Raw genomic sequence first — 21,707 nt, forward strand, 5'->3', positions numbered from 1 at the left:
GAAGCCAATCAGCAACGGGCATGTGACGTTCAATGAGGACCCGCCCCTTTCTGTTTAGCGTTAATACTGATGCATGTCATTTTGTTTGGTTTTGTCGATGTGTTTTCTGATTTGCTCCTGTGTGTGTGTGTGTGTGTGTGTGTGTGTGTGTGTGTGTTTTTGCTTTGTTGTGTTTTCATATTCACTAATGCAGATTTAGTTCAGCTGTGTTTTTTTTTTATGACTTGCTGTTGCGTTGTGAGTTCCACTGTTGCCGTTTAGTGTGTCTGATACGTTTTCTGATTAGCTTTTGCACTTTTTGATTGGCTGCTCCTGTGTTTTTGTTTTGTTTGTGCTTTTGTTTTGATCAGTGTAGCTGTTGTGTTTTCTGCTGTATTTTGTTTGTTTGTTTGTTTGTTGTTTTCTGCTTTTGCTGTCGTGTTTTTTCGGCTTATTAACGTGTTTTGCACTTAGAAGCCACCATATAATAACCTTCCAGCGCCATGAACGACGCTTTCAAGTGGTAAAATCGTAAACATCGGCACCTCTGGACGTGGTCCGGGTCCAAAGCGGCACGTTCCGAAAAGGTAGAAAAGCCGAATCCTGCAGAGAGCAGAACCAAAGCCTTATCGTTTCTTTGTATCCTGGAATCGCATGCACATCCAAACACACGGCCACCCACTCTCCCGCCCTCCCACACACAACGGGTTATTTCGATGCCTTCAATAACCGCACCTTTGCTGCACCCTGGCTTCATATTTCACGTTTTGCTTTTGGTGCCAGCTGTGGCCTGCGATCGCAGGATTTCTTTTAGACCCACGAGAAATAACAAAACCAAACAGAGTAATAGCTCTCTCGCTCTATCTGTAGGGGCAGAGAGATCGGTTGCATTTGTCGGCCTCGCGAGCCGAAAAGTGCTGGCATCTCGTGTCATTTCTGCCTTGATGAATAGGATTACGCAGGCACAGGCATCTTCTCCTGTATCGGCGCCCTCGCTGATGGCTGAGCTTGATGTCGGTGGTCCGGTGAGTATATCCAAGTGAAGTATCCATTTTCACATCCACTCACATGCACTACACTTTTATGGTCTGTTTGTGGGTTTTGATATTCTGCAGAGGGAGTGAATCAGCGCAAGTGGCCCAGCCGTTCAAGCCTACTTATTTCAGCTGAAGCACCTGCGTCTCTGACCCTGGCACACGCACACGAGTGTTGTAATTGGAACACCCCTACGGGGTTAAGAGCAGCATGAGAGGCCTCGTTGTCATAATGCTTTCATTTAGCCGCACAGGAGCACAATAGAAAGGAAAGAACCCCTTCTTTCAGGTGCAGTGTATGCAAACTGGGTACTGGTGAGTGGAGTAGTTATCTCTTTTGTCAAGATGGAGATCTACACAGTCTTTTATCCAAACTAACCTCTTCATCTGAAACGCTTGTACCACGGTACACTCTTGTGTTTGGTGCGACGTTTAATAGTCAGGTATACAACACATTCCAGACATCTTTAGGGCTTTGTGACATGCAGGAAGCTTGAACCGAGTTAGTCGTTCAGTATCAAACCAACAGAAGGACCAAAAGTAAAGCCGAAAACGATTCAACGCAAAGGCAGCATGTCCGTCGTGGCAACCACGGCGTGAAACGGAGGCACGGAATCTCCACCTATCCCTTTCGCCGAGTACCACACGCAGCCAATTACGGGGCGTCCTTATTGAGAGAAATGCTAATTACGCCATTAGCAACCTCCTGCAGTGGTTGGCATGGCCAATCTAGTTGGTGATCTCCTAAGAACAAGCATGCAAATGAACTCTCGCCTAATTATAAACCATAATTACAGACCTCGGGATTGTGTACATCATCCTGCTTGTTGCAAAACTATTCGTTTACTGCCGGTGGAATTAATTCCGAGGGCATTCGGACATGTCTAATGTCCGAATGCCGACGGGCGAATTCGGTGCCTACGCCGAATCACAGCCATGTCAATATCCAGAATGGCTGCCCTCTTGCTCGTGTCATATTGTTTAATTAGAAACGAATGGACCATACCATTTTAGCTCAACGTATTCCTCAGTAAAAGGGTGTGTATGAATCAAACTAGTGCAATATGGGTATTTTGTGGCTGCTAAGGTTTATTGTCAGTATAGTACCTATTGTGGTGCATTACGGAATTGACAAAATGCTATGGATATTCCCCCATGGCACTACAAAATGGCAGGACATGAAAATAGTGCATATAGGAAAGGGCTTAGTTTCTTTGTTGACACTTTGTTGTAGGGTTCTCCCAGAGGATTTAGATTTATCCTGTTTAAATTCAGGTTGCAACAAGTGACCAATATCTTGACATGCTTCTCTGAGTATACACCGAGTATAAGTTGTGACAGCAAGCCTGCAGCCCACGCACAACACACATCATGCTCCTCGCGAGGTGCTGAACGGACAGCGCCATTTCAGCACCCAGATTGTGGACAGCAAGAGCGTAGGAACACGCACGGTTGGCAAGGGATGACTGGAGCAGCTTCTCCTCACCGTCTGAGAGAAGAGGAGCGGATATGAAAGGGCGCAGAAGGTGGCGAGTTCTCTCTCTGTGTTTATTACAGACGCGGACAACGACGCCGAGCGCGGAGGAGAAAGTCCTCGGCTGTGCTGCGCCTCACACCGGCACCTTCGACCTCCCCCAAGCCTCCCGGGTCCCACGTCACGGCCCATTCCTCTCACCCTGCACTGGGAAGACGGCGATCCTCACACACTCAACACCCCTTCACCTCCATCTTTGCACCTGAAGTTATATAAATACTCACTCTTTTTCACCACCTCTGCCTGCCAAGTATCTGTGTGCTGAGACGCCACAAAGTGTACTGTATTTCTAGCCCCACCCCTTCTCACTTGCCCCTCCTAATTTCTTTTTCCTGATCTAGTACAAGAACTCAAGTTTGACCAAATATACTACAAACCGCAGTGCCATTTACCTTCCATTTAGACTGGAGTAAAGCTAACCAATAAAAAATGATAATAAAAAATTTAAACAAAAGCTCTGAGAGGTTGTTAGACTGAATATTTCAGTAGCTTTTACAGGTAAAGGTATCAAAATCTTTTATACCGAGATTCAGCCTCACCAAGGTGTAGCGCATATTAAATCATTTCCCACAAGCTCATTTGGTAAGCCTGACACTTTAATTGGGATCCATTCTGAAAGAAGTTTGGTGAGACGCAGTAGTTAGTGGGTGAAAGAGAGCGAGAGAAACAAAGAGTATGCCCGCTGTGCCCCGAGATCTAACTTGGAGCGAGAGCGAACGATATACGAATTACAGCTCGCCTTTTCTCGGGTGAGTTTTGTGCTTTTTATTTCGTTCAAAATTGACCCAAAATGGATTTTTACTCAAGGTATAACAGTGCATCCATTTCAATTTCAAGTATGCTAGAGAACATAATGAATAAATCGTACAGTAGTTTACACAAATATTCACTCCTTCTTGACCTTTTCCAAATTATGTAGTGCTACAACCTGGAACCGAAGCTGGAATGAGGACCATTAAATCCATTATTCAAAAACCGAACGAATACGCCACAGCTGCGAGGAAGGCGTCCACCAAAAGTCAGCGTAAGACGGAGTTAGTTTCACGCCCATTTGAATATTATGGACCATTTTGTGGAAATTCATGACATAATCCCGATTAAGTCCATTTTAGCGCTACAAAATGTGGATGTGTGTGTGTGGTTGGGGGGGGGGGGTGAAAACTTATGTAAGTAACTGCATGACTTAGATGGAAGCATCAATCCTATCTTTTTTACGTGTTTGAAATCGAAATGTCATTCAAATGGTCTGTTCTCTCCATCATCCTTGTCTTACTCATATGTTAATGACACGGACGTTGACTTTGCCTGAAAGAGTGATGAGTCATTACGACATTAACCGTGTCATGGTATCAGCCCGAAATCTACACTGTAAAACCGGATAAGTTCGTTTAACTCAAAAAAAAAAAAAAAAAAAAAAAAAAAAAAAAAAACTGAGGAAACTAATTACCTCAAAATTTTTTAAGTTGATAAATCAATCTCTTTAAGCCAAAATACACTTAAATAAAACAAAAATTAAACTCAAACTTGTTATATTTAAGAGAATCTTGCTTAATTCACTTCAATAATTAGCAATTAGTTCATTCGTTTCCTCCAATTTTTTTTGAGTTAAATGAACGTATCCGGTTTTACAGTGGAATCGAAGAACCAGTAACTATCCACAGAATGGTTCTTTAAAGCAGTGGTTCTCAAAGCTGGCTCTTCAGATGGCCCACGTTGTTACTCGGTTCTCGAGTTGGGATAGAGCACGGATGTGGCTCGGAGCACTCGTTCGAGAACCGCCGCATTAAAGGTCATGATTGAGTCATGATTGAGTTCTACACGGAATCCCCTATTGCACCTTTAATGATTAGACCAAAAGGGACAACCCAAAGAGGGCACATTAATCGAGACGTTTCCTTTCTACACATCCCGAAATATCCTTGTGAAAGCTAGACACGGAGCTTCGGGGCCGAACTTGTAACTCTATGTTCCTTCTATGAGCAGAAATGAATATAATACGCGTGTTGAGATAACTGTGTCTTCGGAGGGTTGAGAAGGTGGGTGGAAACGGTGAGGTACAGTAAATGCCACGTGCGTCTTATTATCATCAGACAAGCACCTTTGACTTTCTAATAAATGAGTGCTAGCTACCCTTAAGAGCCTTCATACTATCTCCTGCAAGCCTCTTGTGAGTCCCGGCAGACTCATGAGTGTGGCATTTTCCACTTTCTGCGCTTTGACAGGAGCTGATGAACAAAAAAGCAGCTTCTTTGGAACTCCAATTGAGATGTTGGTCTTTTTTTCTTTTCTTTTCTTTTTTTTACTAAAACACGGGTAAACTTGCTGGTGGCCAAGGCTCAGGTTCTAAAAGCCGGACATCCTAACTGCAGCGCTCAGCAGGGGTGTGAGTGTGTGTACACGCGCATGTGTGTGTAGGGATAGCACTGTGGCAAGGCCGTTTGATTAGAGCCAGGGTGCCATTAATCTCCCGCTGGCCCACGTTTCAGAGACGAGTGAATCGGTGCCAATGACCCGCACACCGAATTCGGGAAAGACCAGACTCGTTAGCAGTTATCTTTCTCGATAGATACTTGAACTTCAGTCAGCAGACGCCGTATGTAATCGTACACCGAGATCTCGCTTGAAGTTTCTCAAACGTCTTGAACGTTCCTACTAGAGGCACGACGGTACAAAGCTAACAAAAACAGCACAACAATTACAATCGATACGACGTCAATGACGGCGTAGCTGAATCCTCAAACCTGATTGGTTGGAAAGGTGTCGGTTTCTTCTCCTAAAGCAGCAGCTCTGATAATAGTGTTTCACGGATGTTCCGTAATATTAAACCTAACTCCAGACAGACTTAAAAACTCCATGTTGTTCTGTAAAAATGTCATTTCTGTCAATTCGCCGTGGAATAAGAGGTAGAAAAAACGTTGGCGGTGTGAGGTCACGGGAAGAACGTTAACGAGGAGACGGTGAGATGAAGCGGAGTTTACTGCGAGCTTCATTGTTTTGCAGTGCCATCATGTCCTGGAGTGTTTTATTCCTCTTCTATTAGATGCATTTATCCTATGCTAACGTAATCTATTTATCTATTACCCTTGCTGGAAAAAAAAATAAAAAAATAGAAACCCTCATAGAATTTGTAATGGTTTTAATGGCTAAAATGGGAATTGTACTGGTTTTAATTCAAACTATAAGGGTCCCTGTGGGTTTCTACTAGTAATGTGTTGCCTGCTATAGATTGGTTGTATGTTATGTTTAATGGATACCATTAAGAACCAATCATGGTAATGGTTTTAGGGGTTAACTGATGGTTTATAATGCTATTTGTAATGGAAACCATTCAGATTTCTGTGATGGTTTCTGTTGGGGAGGGGGTGGGGGGGGGGGTGGCATTTCCTTCACCGTATGAATTCAACAGCATTGCAAGTTTTTTTGTACATGTTTAATAACAGTGTCTAGAATCGAAGAGCCTTGAAGCTCATTTTATTTCCGTATGAATGAGTGTAAGAGAGTACTGCTGCTAGCCTTCATTATAAGCTCTACCATACTGGAACTCTGAATTGTTATGAATTCTTACCATTTTTCTTTTACATCCACTTTTACTCTGTGCCTTTTGGGTCAGTATTAAATTTCACCTACAGGATTTGCCTTGAAAAGCATCCGGAAACTGTTCCGTCTGGCCAAAATCTAGACGTCTCATAAGCGATGATGTCTCTCTTACGTCTTTGTGCTCAGTAGAGTTTGAACTACAGTGGTTCAAACCTCAATTAGTATAACAAGTTCTCCCCCCCCCCCCCCCCCCCCCCAAGTGCATGGAAATATGCCATGGGGAAAAAAAAAAAAACTTGAGAGAAAACCTAAAATCGTTCCAGTTTAGTTTCTCACCTGCTGCACTCTCCGATGCTACCTTTTTTGGATTATTCTTATTATCTGTCATTATAGGGCAGATGTTCTGTGAGATGCAGTGTGACGGCACTTAAAATTAAGTTCTGCTATTAATGCCTTTGTCTGGTCTTCTCAACATATTCAGTCCTCATTTATCAGACTGGTTTCGAATAAACTTTACGGTATATGGTATTGATTGGCTTTGAATTGTAGGATTGGTGATTGACGTATCGAGAGGCTGTCATACTCATCTGCTAGAATGTGCTCATGTGCTTGCTTGTTTTGGATCATGAGCAGATCCTTTCTTTCTCCACACTTTGGCCTTTCTGTCACTTTGGTTGAAGTCACGCTTGGTTCAATCTACATTTGCTTGCCTGTAACATGGGTGGTCTGATCCAAAATGTGCTATGTCCTATGGCACCGAACACATCTTAACTTATCTTTATAACTACATATAAATACCAGGAAATAAAAGCTGAAATTCTAAACTCTCTTCTCATATTTATCTTTCGATCTCAAACCCAAATGTCTTCTGTCTACAGCAAAAACAAATGAACTGGCCTCGCCGTTCGAATAGTTTCAGTGGGGACTGTATTTAAAATGTCTGACATTCTACTTGATATGGCTGACAGTCTACTAGAAATGACTGACATTCTACTAGAAATGGCTGACAAGCTACTTAAAATGGCTGACAGTCTACTTAAAATGACTGACAATCTACTTAAAATGACTGAGTCTACTTAAAATGGCTGACATTCTACTTGAAATGGCTGACAGTCTACTTAAAATGACCGACAATCTATTTAAAATGACTGAGTCTACTTAAAATGGCTGACATTCTACTTGAAATGGCTGACAGTCTACTTAAAATGACTGACAATCTATTTAAAATGACTGAGTCTACTTAAAATGGCTGACAATCTACTTAAAATGGCTGACATTCTACTAGAAATGGCTGACAGTCTACTTAAAATGGCTGACAGTCTACTTAAAATGACTGATTCTACTTAAAAATTACTGATTCTACTTAAAATGGCTGACAATCTACTTAAAATGGCTGGCATTCTACTTAAAATGGCTGACAGTCTACTTAAAATGGCTGGCATTCTACTTAAAATGGCTGACAGTCTACTTGAAATACTGACAGTCTACTTAAAATGACTGATTCTACTTAAAAATGACGTAGTCTACTTAAAATGGCTGACAATCTACTTAAAATGGCTGACAATCTACTTGAAATGGCTGACATTCTACTAGAAATGGCTGACAAGCTACTTAAAATGGCTGACATTCTACTTAAAATGGCTGACAGTCTACTTGAAATGGCTGACAGTCTACTTACAATGACTGATTCTACTTAAAAATGACTGATTCTACTTAAAATGGCTGACAATCTACTTAAAATGGCTGGCATTCTACTTAAAATGGCTGACAGTCTACTTAAAATGGCTGGCATTCTACTTAAAATGGCTGACAATCTACTTAAAATGGCTGGCATTCTACTTAAAATGGCTGACAGTCTACTTAAAATGGCTGGCATTCTACTTAAAATGGCTGACAGTCTACTTGAAATACTGACAGTCTACTTAAAATGACTGATTCTACTTAAAAATGACGTAGTCTACTTAAAATGGCTGACAATCTACTTAAAATGGCTGACAATCTACTTGAAATGGCTGACATTCTACTAGAAATGGCTGACAAGCTACTTAAAATGGCTGACATTCTACTTAAAATGGCTGACAGTCTACTTGAAATGGCTGACAGTCTACTTACAATGACTGATTCTACTTAAAAATGACGTAGTCTACTTAAAATGGCTGAAAATCTGCTTAAAATGGCTGACAATCTACTTAAAATGGCTGTCGTTTTACTAAAAACTGCCTGAGCATTCTATCAATTGGTGACAAACCATAGTATTCGTCAGGTTACAATTAAAAAAAAAAAAAAAAGAAACCTCCCTGGGCAAACTTAAGAGACCAGCCGGGCGGGGGGGTAGGCCATTAAAAAGCACTTTTATTCTTGCAGGCTTTAGAATCAATCCTCATGGGAGAGTCTTCATATACTGTAAATTAGATAAACATATACACACACACATTAGAGCATGTATTTAACTAGAAATTACACTCCAGCTCTAATTAGACGAACAAGCACAACCGATGCTGCGTATTACCGTCCTGCGCTTTATGCTAATTTTGCATTCCGACAGCTCCCTATAGACACACAGATGCCTGTCTCTTATCCACGATTCATCCGGCGAATGAGGATCATCTGAGGGGAGAATTTACCCATGAGGCTCTGTGAATTGTGCTGGAGAGATGAGACAGGGGAGGGGAGGGCAAACTTGCTTGGGTGTGAGCGCTTCATAATTGCTTTTTTGTCATGGTTCCTGCGAACAGGCACATGTAAACAAGCGGAATATAAATACATTAGTGCAGCCTATGCAGTTTCTTTAAAAGAACGGCGACATGACTCGAACTTCAAACCGATCTAGACAACACATGTTTTGGGAATTAATTAAAGAACAACATTATACGTCGGGAGATCGTAGGAAATAATTAATATTCAGAAGCTGATGGTGCAAATATGAACCTACAGTATGAACCCTGTAGCCATAATGTATTATATATAAACTGATGAGATGTTTTAAAACATATACAATGGCCCATAATGCCCAACATCTGCCTGCATGACTGCACAGTAGCTATATTTACATGCATAACACGTGCATAACTCAATGTCAGGGGGTTATAATGCATTGTAATGCAGCTTAATCCACAGTGCTGTCGAATACTCAGATCTGATCTGATCCACAGGTTTATAGTAACCTGCTTGTTTCTATGGTAACGACTTACAAAGGGACATGTATGACAGACTTTTTGTAATGCTAACCAGTGCTATCTGCCTAGCTTCATAAGTGACTGATTGATTGATTGAGCGACGGAAACGGCGCCGGGTCAACCGGGCTATTTGGCGTCACATCAGTCCCTCTCTCTTTATATCGTGTCATGCACGCTGCCAGAAATGGAGAGAAAGATGGCGGCGAGCATCATTACCTGTGGGATTAATGTAGTGGAATATGTGCTGCCAGTGCCAAGAATCTCGAGCCAATGGACTGAGTATCTGTTTATGAACGTGTAAACATCATACACAGTGTGTACTGTACACGGGACATGGATTTGCATTTATTTACAAACGCAAATCATTTATTTGTACATGCGAGTCGTCATCACGTGTACTTAACCGAGTTCGTACGTGCAGGTTCAGGGCGTAACACGTTCAAACGCGCCTTCTCATGGCTTGGTCATTTATTACTCAGTCACGTGATCATTTATTAGTCACAGTCACGTGATCATTTATTACCCACAGTCACGTGATCATTTATTACCCACAGTCACGTGATCATTTATTAGTCACAGTCACGTGATCATTTATTAGTCACAGTCACGTGATCATTTATTACTCAGTCATGTGATCATTTATTCATCACAGTCACATGTGAGATGTGGATTTTAACAAGAAATGTCAGCTCTGCCTGTGTGTGTGTGTGTGTGTGTGTTGCAGTGAAAAATGTCTTGTGGATGGAGTTATCATATGGGGCAGATGTGAGGGATGAGAGATTCTCAGCTCTGTCTCTCACACAGTGCTAATTTTAGCTTCTGCTGCAATGCAGGTGACACGCAGCACAGTCGCGGTATGCACACACACACACAACACACACACAACACACAAACACACAACACAAACACCACATACACACACACACACACATACACACACACACACAACACAAACACCACATACACACACACACACACACTATCAGTCTACGTAGTTCAGCTTATGCAGACACACCCACCTGAATGCACACACGCATGCACACACATCTATCTATCCATCCACCCATCTTTTATCCATCAACTGTATCTATCCATCCATCTATCTATCCACCCATTCATCTTTTATCTATCTACTGTATCTGTCCACCTATCTATCTATCCAATTATCCATCTATCTTCTATCTATATATCTATCCATCCATCCACCTTGTATCCATCTATCTATATAGATATCTATCCACCCATCTATCTATCTATCCATCCATCTTCTATCTATCTATCTATCCATCTATCCATCCATCCATCATCCACCCATCTATCTATCCACCTTCTATCCATTTATATATCTACCTATCCACCCATTCATCTTTTATCTATCTACTGTATCTGTCCACCTATCTATCTATCCAATTATCCATCTATCTATCCACCCATCCATATTCTATCTATCTATCTACAGTATCTATCTATCCACCCACCTTCTATCTATCCACCTTCTATCCATCTATCTATCTATCCATATCTACCTATCCACCCATTCATCTTTTATCTATCTATCTATCTATCTATCCACCCATCCATATTCTATCTATCTATCTACAGTATCTATCTATCCACCCACCTTCTATCTATCCACCTTCTATCCATCTATCTATATATCCACCCATCCATGTTTTATCTATCTACTCTATCTATCTATCTATCTACCTACCTACCTACTGTATCTATCTATCTATCTATCTATCTATCTATCTATCCATCCATCCACCTTCTATCTATCCACCTTCTATCCATCTATCTATATATCCACCCATTCATCTTTGATCTATCTACTGTATCTGTCCACCTATCTATCTATCCAATTATCTATCTATCCACCCATCCATCTTCTATCTATATATCTATCCATCCATCTTCTATCTAGCTAGTGTATCTATCTATCTATCTATTGATCCATCAAAAGCTATCTACCTAACCGTCCATCCATCCATCCATCTATCTATCTATCTATCTATCTATCTATCTATTATATGCCCATCCATCCCCCGATGCGTGTCAGCAGTTGTGATGCAGTGAGAACTCAGAGTTAAGGTACAGTGCTCGTGAGCGGAACATCCTGTCTGTCACAGCACCGCTGTTCATCTCCAGAGCTGTTAACACTCACCTGCTTATCCTGCATGATTTCATTCTGCCTCTCTGCTGAGGGGCTCTGAACAAAAGCGTCTGACAGATGAGTAAACGTCAACACTTACACACGTTACTTACACGTCAGTGCGTCGCCTGTGACGCATAATCTGCATAGCCTCACCATGTTTAGCTGTCATTCCCGTTTAGCAGGCCTCAGTTACACCACATTTCATCACTCAGAGCGTTGCTGCGGTATGAAAATCAGAGTCCTGGGGAGTGAGCGTCACACCCACAGGACCACGCACTATTCAACCCATCTCAATAAACAGAGCAGTTCTCTCTCCTGGATCGTCATCCTGGGGTTTGTTCCCCCCTCCTCCACATCTGGGTACTGTGAATATCAAAGATTACGGCCCTTAAGACTGCACTGATTGAAAAGGCACCAACATGCGCACACGTAGCGGCACCGAGATTTGATTTATGCCCCTCTCGTTATATATTCATGACCACTTTTCAGACTTCCATTACAAATGAATGATTTCCCAGTGCTGTGATTGAAATCCATCCCAGATGTCTGATTTCTCTGACTTGTAAACTACTCGAGATGAAGAGTGTATAGCGTTAGAATGACTTTATTATTATTATTATTATTATTATTTTCCCCCTAAGCAAGTCCGGATTATGTCACAGCAACATGTGGAATGTTTGGAATATGAAACATCAATGGTGTCCTGAGTCTAATATATCTTAGACATGGGGGGAAAATATATTTTACACGTATTTACATTATTACAATTCATACCTGTTCACTGGGAAGTGGGCGGAGCTAATCATACACAATATGGGCATTTTGAATATTTTATATACAGTATTTAATATATTGCTTGGGACTTATAGAATTGACGATATTTGTTTTTTTTTTTTTAGAGATTCTCCGACTTGTTTTTCTTCTGATCTCAAGACGAAATCGTTTTCTGGACTGAAAGATTAGCTCTGGCCGAAAGAAGCACATAACATCCCTAAAGCGCTAACATCTAACATCCTTTTAAATCATTGCCTGATAATAGAACTTAGTGAGATAACAACGATTTAATTCTCTCAGCCATCACCTCGTTGTGGAACGAACCACCCAGAAACTGTTCCTTCATTATCTAGCCATTATGAACTCATAGTCTTATTCATGTACATGGCTCGGGCTGCTGATCTGAGCTTCAGAAAAACAACGTTGTTATCTGGAGATAACAAGAAGTCATTATACTGAGGTAAGAGGACTTGAGGGGGAAAAAAAAATACGCAGAGAAGTTACTGATACAGCACTTATTGTATGCTTCATCATTGTTGCGTTCCTTGAGACCGAACGAGAGGAGGAGGAGGAGGAGGAGTGTAAGAGAGATGGTGGACATGAGAAGAGAGAACGTTAAAGAGAAAATAAGTGTCAGTTTCCAGCCACATTTATGATGCACATCACAGGTTTTGCAGCAGCTAAAGACTTCAACCATAAACATACAGCTGCCTAATATTGTGTAGTCCCGCTTGTGCCTGCCCGTCGAGCCATGGACTCGACAAGACCTCTGAAGGCGTACTGTGGGATCTGGCACCAAGATATTAACAGCAGATCCTTTAAGTCCTGTAAGTTGAAAGGTGGGGCCTCCATGTATTGCACTTGCTTGTCCAGAACATCCCAGAGACGCTCGATCGGATTGAGATCTGGGGAATCTGAAGGCCAAATCAACACCTTGAACTCTTGGTCATGTTCCTCAAACCGTTCCTGAACAATTTTTGCAACGCGTCAGGGCGCTGCTGAAAGACGCCACTGCCGTTAGGGAATACCATTGCCATGAAGGAAAGTACTCGGTCTGCAACAATATTTAGGTAGGTGGTACGTGTCAAAGCAACAAACACATGAATGCCAGGACCCGAGGTTTCCAAGCAGAACACTGGCTTGCCTTCTTCCCATAGTGCCATGTCTTCTCCATACAAGTGACGCGCACGCGCCCGGCCGTCCGCACGATCCTCAGACCAGGCCACGTTCTTCCATTGCTCCATGGTCCAGTTCTGATGCACACATGCGTATTGTAAGCACTTTTGGCAGTGGACAGGGACGGGCATAGGCACTCAGACCAGTCTGTGACTACACACTCCATACACAGCAATCTGTGATGCACTGCGTGTTCTGACACCTTTCTATCATAGCCAGTATGAACTTTTTCAGCAATTTGCGCTGTAGTTGCTCTTCTGTGGGATCGGTTCAGACGGGCTACCTTCGCTCCCCACGTGCATCACTGACCCTTGAGAGCCCATGACCTTTTCGCCGGTTCACCGGTTGTCCTTCCTTGGAACACTTTTGGTAGGTACTAACCACTGCATGCTGGGAACATCTTCCGTTTTGAAGATGCTCTGACTCAGCCCTCTAGCCATCACAATTTGGCCCCTGTCAAACCTGCTCAGATCCTTATGACTGCCCATTTTTCCTGCTCAACGCATCAACTTCGAGAACTGACAGGATACTTGCTGCCTAATATATCCCACCCCCTGACAGGTACCATTGTAATGTGATAATCAATGTTATTCACCTCACCTGTCAGTAGTATAAATAGTGTAAACAGTATGTGATTGTGCCAACCTTCAAATAAATCAAATTGTTGTTGCGATTTTTGCCAGTCCCCTTCCTGTGTAAATCTCCTTCTACATGGTGCCAAACTCAGAGGGAAAGACTATGGCAAGCATCATTACCTACAGGATTAATGTAGCAGAATATGTACTCAACCCTGCACGACTTCTCTAAAGCTAAACACCAAACAAACACTCACCTCTTGCCAGATCAGTTCATGAGCTAGTCAACAAGGATGATACACTCTAGTCTGATCATATCCGATGACCTCAAACAGGAAGTGGAAAAAAAAAAAAAAGAGGGAGCGAGAGCGAGAGAGAGCGAGCAGGTTTATTTTTAGATAATCCCAAGCATGAGAGCTGCAATTCTCAGAAGGATGGACAAAATGGAAATTGTCAGTGTATACATATTTAAGCCAAGGACAGAGCATCGACAATAACAAACGCTGAAGTAAGCAATCGGGTTTCTGCGTTCGCAAACCCATCGAGGATTGCGACGGACGGGCGTGTCAGCGAGCGGGACGACACGGACGCAAAGACACGCTTTGGAAACGGGAAAATATTCTCTCAGATGTCTTCATGTTAGCTTATCTCGGCTATCTAGCTAGCTAGCTAGCACGCTAATTTATTAATAATCCTCTCAGAAATCCTCTGAGCCATTTCTCATGCTGACTAGGTGATATGGCTTAAACAAGATTTTGGGACACATTCCCTCAAGCTTCCTGTCAGATTAGCGCATGTTAGCTAGCTGGAAATGAAGCGTCGTTACTGTTATTGCTCTGAAGCCGATTCTTTTTAAATAACACCACCAGCACGTCCCGGAGTCTTTTATTCCTCTTACTTCACCGCAATTTCCTACAATTACACCGTTTCTTCCTCAGCTTTGAGGCGTTTCCCTGGTCAGCGAACCTATTACAAAGCACCGACACTGGAGACTCCTTCCATGAACGTTAAATAAAACGTAATCAGCATACGTCTGTTAAGTACTTCAACATGCTTTTTAATCTGCTTGAGAATTACACTTTAAATAATGTCGACTGTACCGTACGAGTCCCTGTGAATAGGCGGTTACCATAACAACGATAATGTGTTTATAGAAAATGACCCAGCTAAATCAAAACCAATCAGGACGGAGAATTCAGCAGTGCTGTGGTGTAATATTCGACATCTCGTGTGCCAAACTTCATGCGGTGCATTATGGGTGGAGAGGAGAAGCAGCAGCAGGCCTTTTCTGTTAACAGTCCATTCAAACAGATGGCTCTATCATGCACGGATGGGCTCCGAGCCCTGCATTCAGACATCTTTCCCACTAGCGTTCAACTCTGGTTTAGCCGGGGTGCTATGTTAATCTACACTCGGAGAAATGAAGCGTACTTTTACCTGTCGCTGGATGGTCATATAGGTTTAAAAGGTAGACCATGTTCACCTTCCCAGGTAAATAATATTGACATACATACACCCACTGACAAGAACATGACAGTTTGATGCTTTCATTTCTGAGACTGTACACCAAATCCAAATGGGAAGGAAAAAAAAAAAAAGCACGGGCTACCAGGTGAATACGTCTCAGATAACGGCATGGCCTGTAAACGTTAGGCGTGAGGTAAATTCTCCAGTTAAACCGTCATGGTTCAGTGGCAGTGTTATTCTATTCCGAAATGTCACGAGATGATTTAAGTAAGCGATATATGGCTGACAGACCAATAACGCGGAGGGCCAAGGATAGCAAACACAATGCAAATTTGTGCTCAATGACTTGTGAACAGAAATGCTGTGGCATTATTACACGCTTTGAGACTCACTCCATACATTTTCAAGCCCACGCTGTCACGGCTTACGGAGCGATCTCGGATGAAGGGCGGGGGGGAAAAATAGGAGGGGTTATTAGAATCAAACCAAGTGGGTTGCTTGTTATAGACAAGATCATTTAAGACGTATGTTTTTTCACTTTCGCTCACGTCGCCGATGCTCAGGAACGATCCAAAAAGAGACCGCACGTCCCCGAGTGTAGAAGAAGAAGACGACATTATACAACGATAACTTAACATTACTTTTATCCATTATAAAAAAAAAAAAGACACTTTTAATACCTTTAATCTGGCTGTAATGTAAAACCAGTTAGTTTATCACTTACGTTATAGCAGCTATAAACGTCATGTTATAACAGCACACTTCCTCATCAGCCTTTCTTGACATTAATAAGAGAAAAATTGTTATGGAGATAAGAAATCCTCCATCCTGAAGACATGGCGCTCCAAAGCACCGGCACCGGAGACTCCTTCCGTAAATGCTAATTGAACATCTTAGAACTCCAGAACAACGGTTAGAGGATTTTCTTTCTTAAACGAGAACGTTTTCGTAATTGGCGTATTATTAGAGTTAAATCATGTGGATCGTCTGCCATATAAGTGTCTATGCTAGTTGTTGTAAAACAGTTGTTCCTCTACCAATCTCCGGGAAACCACATGGAGAAATTAAATGAAGGGAAAATGGTAACGCTTATCACAATCACATTAAAATGATTTAGGACAGGCATTTTATGTTGTTTTTTTTGTTTGTTTGTTTTTCTTTCGGCTTTGATCACTAATATTTAAACAGTAGAGATGGTGGATGATTAGATCCACCAGATATGAAACTTGAAATATGAAGGCATACTGTTCAAAGATTACAGAAAACAATAAAACAGACACGCATGCACAGATAACACGACGGACGAGCTCCGTCTCTTCATGCTAATAAGCTTTTACTTGTGGATGAGGTCACGCCAAGAAGACACAGAGGAGACAGCCAAGAGCTGTATAATGGCACTGGCAGGGTGGACTCGGGCTGACCTCGAGAACGAGATGAAGGCTGTTTACTTCACTTAAACACAACACCGGCTCCAGACAGCACAGTGTCTGAGTCACTGTTTAATGAGGAAGTCTGCTCGCAGTGGCGTTCAGCAGACATTTATATATATATATAAATATATATATATATATATATATATATATATATATATATATATATATATATATATATATATATATATAGTGATAAAGAGGCATCGGGGCAGTCAGGGTAATGGTGGCAACTGATACTGAAGGATTGTGAGTTTCTGGAGCTCGTTTCGCATCACCCGAACCAAATCCATGTCCTAATTTTAGACTAGTAACGACATATCACATGTCCAAAATGTTATATGGAAGAAATAGAGTGGGGAGAAAAGTAGATATAAAGCCATCCACACTTCAGCTTATTAGAAAATGTTTGTGAAATCCAAAGCAGAATGTCAAGCTAAGGCAAGATACTGCAGGATAATAGGATATTATTATTATTATTATTATTATTATTAAAATATTGATTAAATATCCATATAAAAGTTGCATACTTAATAAAAACTTAATTACAAACATATATTTTTTTCAAATCATTTCTCTACTGTTTAATATATATATATATATATATATATATATATATATATATATATATATATATATATATATATATATAGTTTGTTTGTTTTGTTTTTTTTTAATTTATTTTTTTTGCATATAAAAACTAATGCAAATCCAAAATTAATGAACATTTTGGGAAGTTCCTGTGTAATAGAATGTCAAAAATTTCAGAAATGTGGATCCTCTAGAAACTGAGATTTTATGGTTCTGAATATGCACCGATCAGCCATAACATTAAAACCACCGACGGGTGACAGCATTAGTTCTCACTGCAGTCCTCTACCTAAAGAGAGCGATGCAGAGGCTCTGTAGTCCGTCCACCTCCTCACCTGTACGCTCTGCTCAAACAGATCAGCTTCCAAAGCTTTCAACCGTCATGCTAATACCACCATCAGCATCCCCACACTCGCCATCTCGTAGACCGCTAACTAGCCAAGCAGAGTCTCTGGTGTAAATCATACTCTTCTAAGAGCACTCCCCTAATGTTCTGTTCCTCATGCATGAGCTGGTTCAGTATTTACTTCGGACTTAATTCCAGCCAAAAAACTGAAGTGATCGGTTTCTACCAGGCTGGGAGGATGAGACGGCTTCCTTCGAGACATGAAGCCGTTGGATATTGTGCGAGAAAGGTCGAGTTCTCGTGGCGTCGTCGGGATTAAACTCTCCTAACCGCAAGCCGAACGCTTTCCCACCACGCCGCTCGGGAGCTGCTTTTAATAAAACCAACAAATCGTTCTGCCCTTGGTTCACTGGTTAGATTCACTAGGTCAAGTTGGGTACCGGGTGTCTGACTTCCTTTCTTTAAACGCAATACTGCTTAGAAAGTATACTGTACGCTGTGATATATAAATAAATAATAGGCCTGAATATGTAGTAAACATAGAAATCCATTTAGAAGTTCCATAATCATGTTATTACCAGTAAAACAAAGGTAAACCAAATTCTCAGCAATTGGTGCTACAGTAGCTCTCCTGTTGGATCGGACTAGACGGGCTGCCCTTCTTTTGGTCCTGTAGGTACTGTAACCACTGCGTACCGGGAATACCCCACACGACCTGTCGCTTTGGAGATGCTCCGACCCAGCCGTCAAGCCATCACAACTTGGCTCTTGTCAAACTCGCTCAGATCTTTACGCTTGCCCATTTTTCCTGCTTCCAACACATCAAATTTGCTGCCTTATTCAAATTTGTACGTACGCAGCCAATAATAAAGTTTTTCATGCACCGAAAGAAAGCGGGACTGCTAATACGTCTTATTTTTAGTCAAGAGTAGTCGGGTAGAGCGCACAAATGTTGGCCACTCCAACAGAAGATTGGTCTTTTAGGCTTTTTATAAAACAATTTCCTCACTACAATCGTTTGTTTTTAGTCCATTTGATCCAACAATGACAACCAGCTCTTAATATCAAAAGCTAACCTTTCCCCCCCCCCGCCCCCCCTTCTTATTTCTACATTTTGGTAGCCTGGAGTGAAACAAAAAAACTACCAAAAACCCAGTATGATCCAATGTCAAATACCACATACTGGTCTTCATGCACTGTAAAACCGGATACGTTCATTTAACTCAAAAGATTTGAGGGGACTAATTACCTCAAAATGTTTACGTCGATAAATCAATTTCTTTAAGCCAAACACACTTAAATAGAGTAAATCGAGTTAAATTTTTGTTATATTTAAGTGTATTTGGCTTAAAGAAATTGATTCATCAACTTAAAAAATGTTGAGGTAATTAGTTTCCTCAAATTTTTTTGAGTTAAATGAACTTATCCGGTTGTACAGTGTGGGATCCGATTACTGTACTATATAATATTATTATGAATATTACGTGATCAGTGTTTACAGCTTTAAACGGTGTCATTTTCATACCTGAGCTGCAAGCTACCGCGACTCCGAAACAAAATTCCTTTTTTGAGTTGAATTGTGTTTGGGTTTTCAGAAGTAAATGGAAATTCTATGTCCATCACGTCTTCATTTTGATGACTAAGTCTAGTTGAAATTGGATCACAAACTACTCAATAAATAATAATAATAATAATAATAATAATAAAAAGGTCCAGTGCCTCAGTGGCCAACTTTAGTGTAAACATGGTTCGATATTATCTCGTGCCAAAAATAAGGTTGTGTGCTTGAGAGCTGCAATGCCCTTAAAAATAAATAAATAAATAATCAGCTAGAAGAATACAAATCCTACTAGAAGAAAGTCTGTGAGCATTCACACACAAAAACACACACTCCACTCGGCCACTACTCCAGAGCTTATTAACATGCCGTGACGGTGTTTGAGCAAATTCAACATCTCCGAATATCAACTCATAAGTCATACCTCATCTGTCTCAGTCTCACTCACACAAACTTCCATGCACGGTATTTCTCTCAGTCGTACTGACCAGGAGAGACCTGGCGTACTACCATACACACACACACACACACACACTGGCCTTCAAAGGAACACTCTTGTCTTCAAAGCAGCCCTCTGTTCTCTCGGTGCAGACAGCGACACTGTGCAAATGATTCACCGAGCGAGCAAAGAATCATGGGAATACTGCCGTCCCCTGTATATCTGTGGTGTGAAATGTCTCACTTGTTGTGCTGAATGCAATTTTCACTCCACATTTTTTATTTTTCCCTGATCGAATATCCGTACGAGCCCAGTGGCCCGAGCGTGGCTGTATTTTATACCAAGTCGTAAGAAAGTGTACGAGTAGTAATCATTTCATGACGGTTCGTATAAATTAGGTTCACTTAGAGTGGTTTTGTTGTTGTTCACAATATGCAGGACAACATTTATCGAATTCGTCTAGCGGGCGGGGCCACCTTGAGTAAATCTTGCATAAACTTTGCTCTCACCACTCGCATAGTTGATGTTGATTGTTCCAACGTATGAAGCTCGTAACAGTCACTTCAGAAAAGCCAACCTAATCTAGCGTAGCCTACTGCGGTCATTTTATATTGCAGTAAATTGGTCTATATTTGTAAGGTATACACGTAATCCCACTTTCACCATATTTTGTCCGTATTTTGCCATATAATATAAAGTGGGTGGGGCTAACTTGCATAATCTTTGCTGTTACAAATTACAGTCCTGATGTCGATTATCCCTAGTAAAAAAAACAGCTTTGATCAAAACTAGAACTAGTTCATACTTGAACAGTCTATTAGCATCTGAGCAAACTATCTAGCCAGCGGAATCTAGCATAGCCTACTGACTGTGATCATGTTATAATTCAGTAAGTTGGTCTATACATGTAGGGTTGAATAATCCAACTTTCACGATATTTTGGCAGGATTTTTCCATATAATGTAAAGTGGGCGGGGCTAACTTGTGTAAAAAAAAAAATCTTGAGTAAACTTTGCTGTCACAGCCTAGCTACAGTTTTCACCGATTTTTTTTATAGATGCTTCGTACTATTTACCCTTACGGGTCTGATTAGAAATCTGACTACAAGACATGTTTAAAAAAAATAAATAAATAAAAAATGGTTGATGAGGTAAACAAACAAAAAAACGGACAGAGAAGTGCGTGTTTATTATTCATGCGTCACATCAGTAAAAAAACAAAAAAAAACAACAACTTGGTGTTAATCTTATTTGTAGCTATAAACTTAGCGTTAATAGTTAAGCACTAACTATTATTACTATCTTGCTGTGTACTAAGTTGATGTGACAAAGTACTGAAAGATAATAACTCCCAAATGTCCAGCGCTTCAGTTGTACATCAGCGGAATATATATACGGACCAAGAAACCGAGATGAAGGAGTCACATGCTCATAAATAATTCACGCGCGCACGAATCGACGAAACATGGTAATTGACAAGAGATAAATCAGCGGACTGATGGATGGAACCGAGATCTTTCTAGCCCTGGACCTTTTATACTGTAAATGCACCCCAAGGGAAGGACTCAGTACCGATCTTCTAATCGAATGGAAACCTCAGTCCTAACGCCGTTTTCCGACGAAATAACGAACGGATGTTCTGACACCTTGTTCCCAAAGATCTTGTCGGCTCGCTTGATCGTCTCTGCTAGTGTGGCTAGAATCAGATCACGAACTCAAGAAAGTTCCAACATGCGAGTCCGCTACTAGGTTTGTTTAATCAGTTAGGAAATATAATGAAATTTCATAATTGCCTTTAAAATACACATACTGGAATATGGCACTACGTTTTTTTTTCAGTTTATATGTCTGTCTGTCTATCTATCTATCCAGTATTCATTATTCCGAATGAGAATGTGTTCGCTTCTACTGAACGTCTAACAAAAGATATCAAACCA

General features: G+C 41.2%; 1 long non-coding RNA gene across 2 annotated transcripts; it reads right to left on the reverse strand.

Moving 5' to 3' along the window:
- Nucleotides 1-10,706: 10,706 nt before the first annotated feature.
- On the reverse strand, nucleotides 10,707-11,107 carry LOC128605166 (uncharacterized). 2 transcript variants are annotated; one of them, XR_008385489.1, is made up of 2 exons: nucleotides 11,094-11,107; nucleotides 10,707-10,817 (listed from the first exon to the last, which is right to left on the reverse strand). It is a non-coding gene; the product is annotated as an uncharacterized LOC128605166 (long non-coding RNA). The 2 variants fall into 2 exon arrangements; XR_008385490.1 differs by lacking the exon at nucleotides 11,094-11,107 and adding an exon at nucleotides 10,861-10,966.
- Between the last annotated feature and the right edge of the window lie 10,600 nt (nucleotides 11,108-21,707).

The sequence above is a fragment of the Ictalurus furcatus genome, chromosome 3 (genome assembly GCF_023375685.1).
Source record: "Ictalurus furcatus strain D&B chromosome 3, Billie_1.0, whole genome shotgun sequence".
In the NCBI taxonomy this organism is placed as follows: domain Eukaryota; kingdom Metazoa; phylum Chordata; class Actinopteri; order Siluriformes; family Ictaluridae; genus Ictalurus; species Ictalurus furcatus.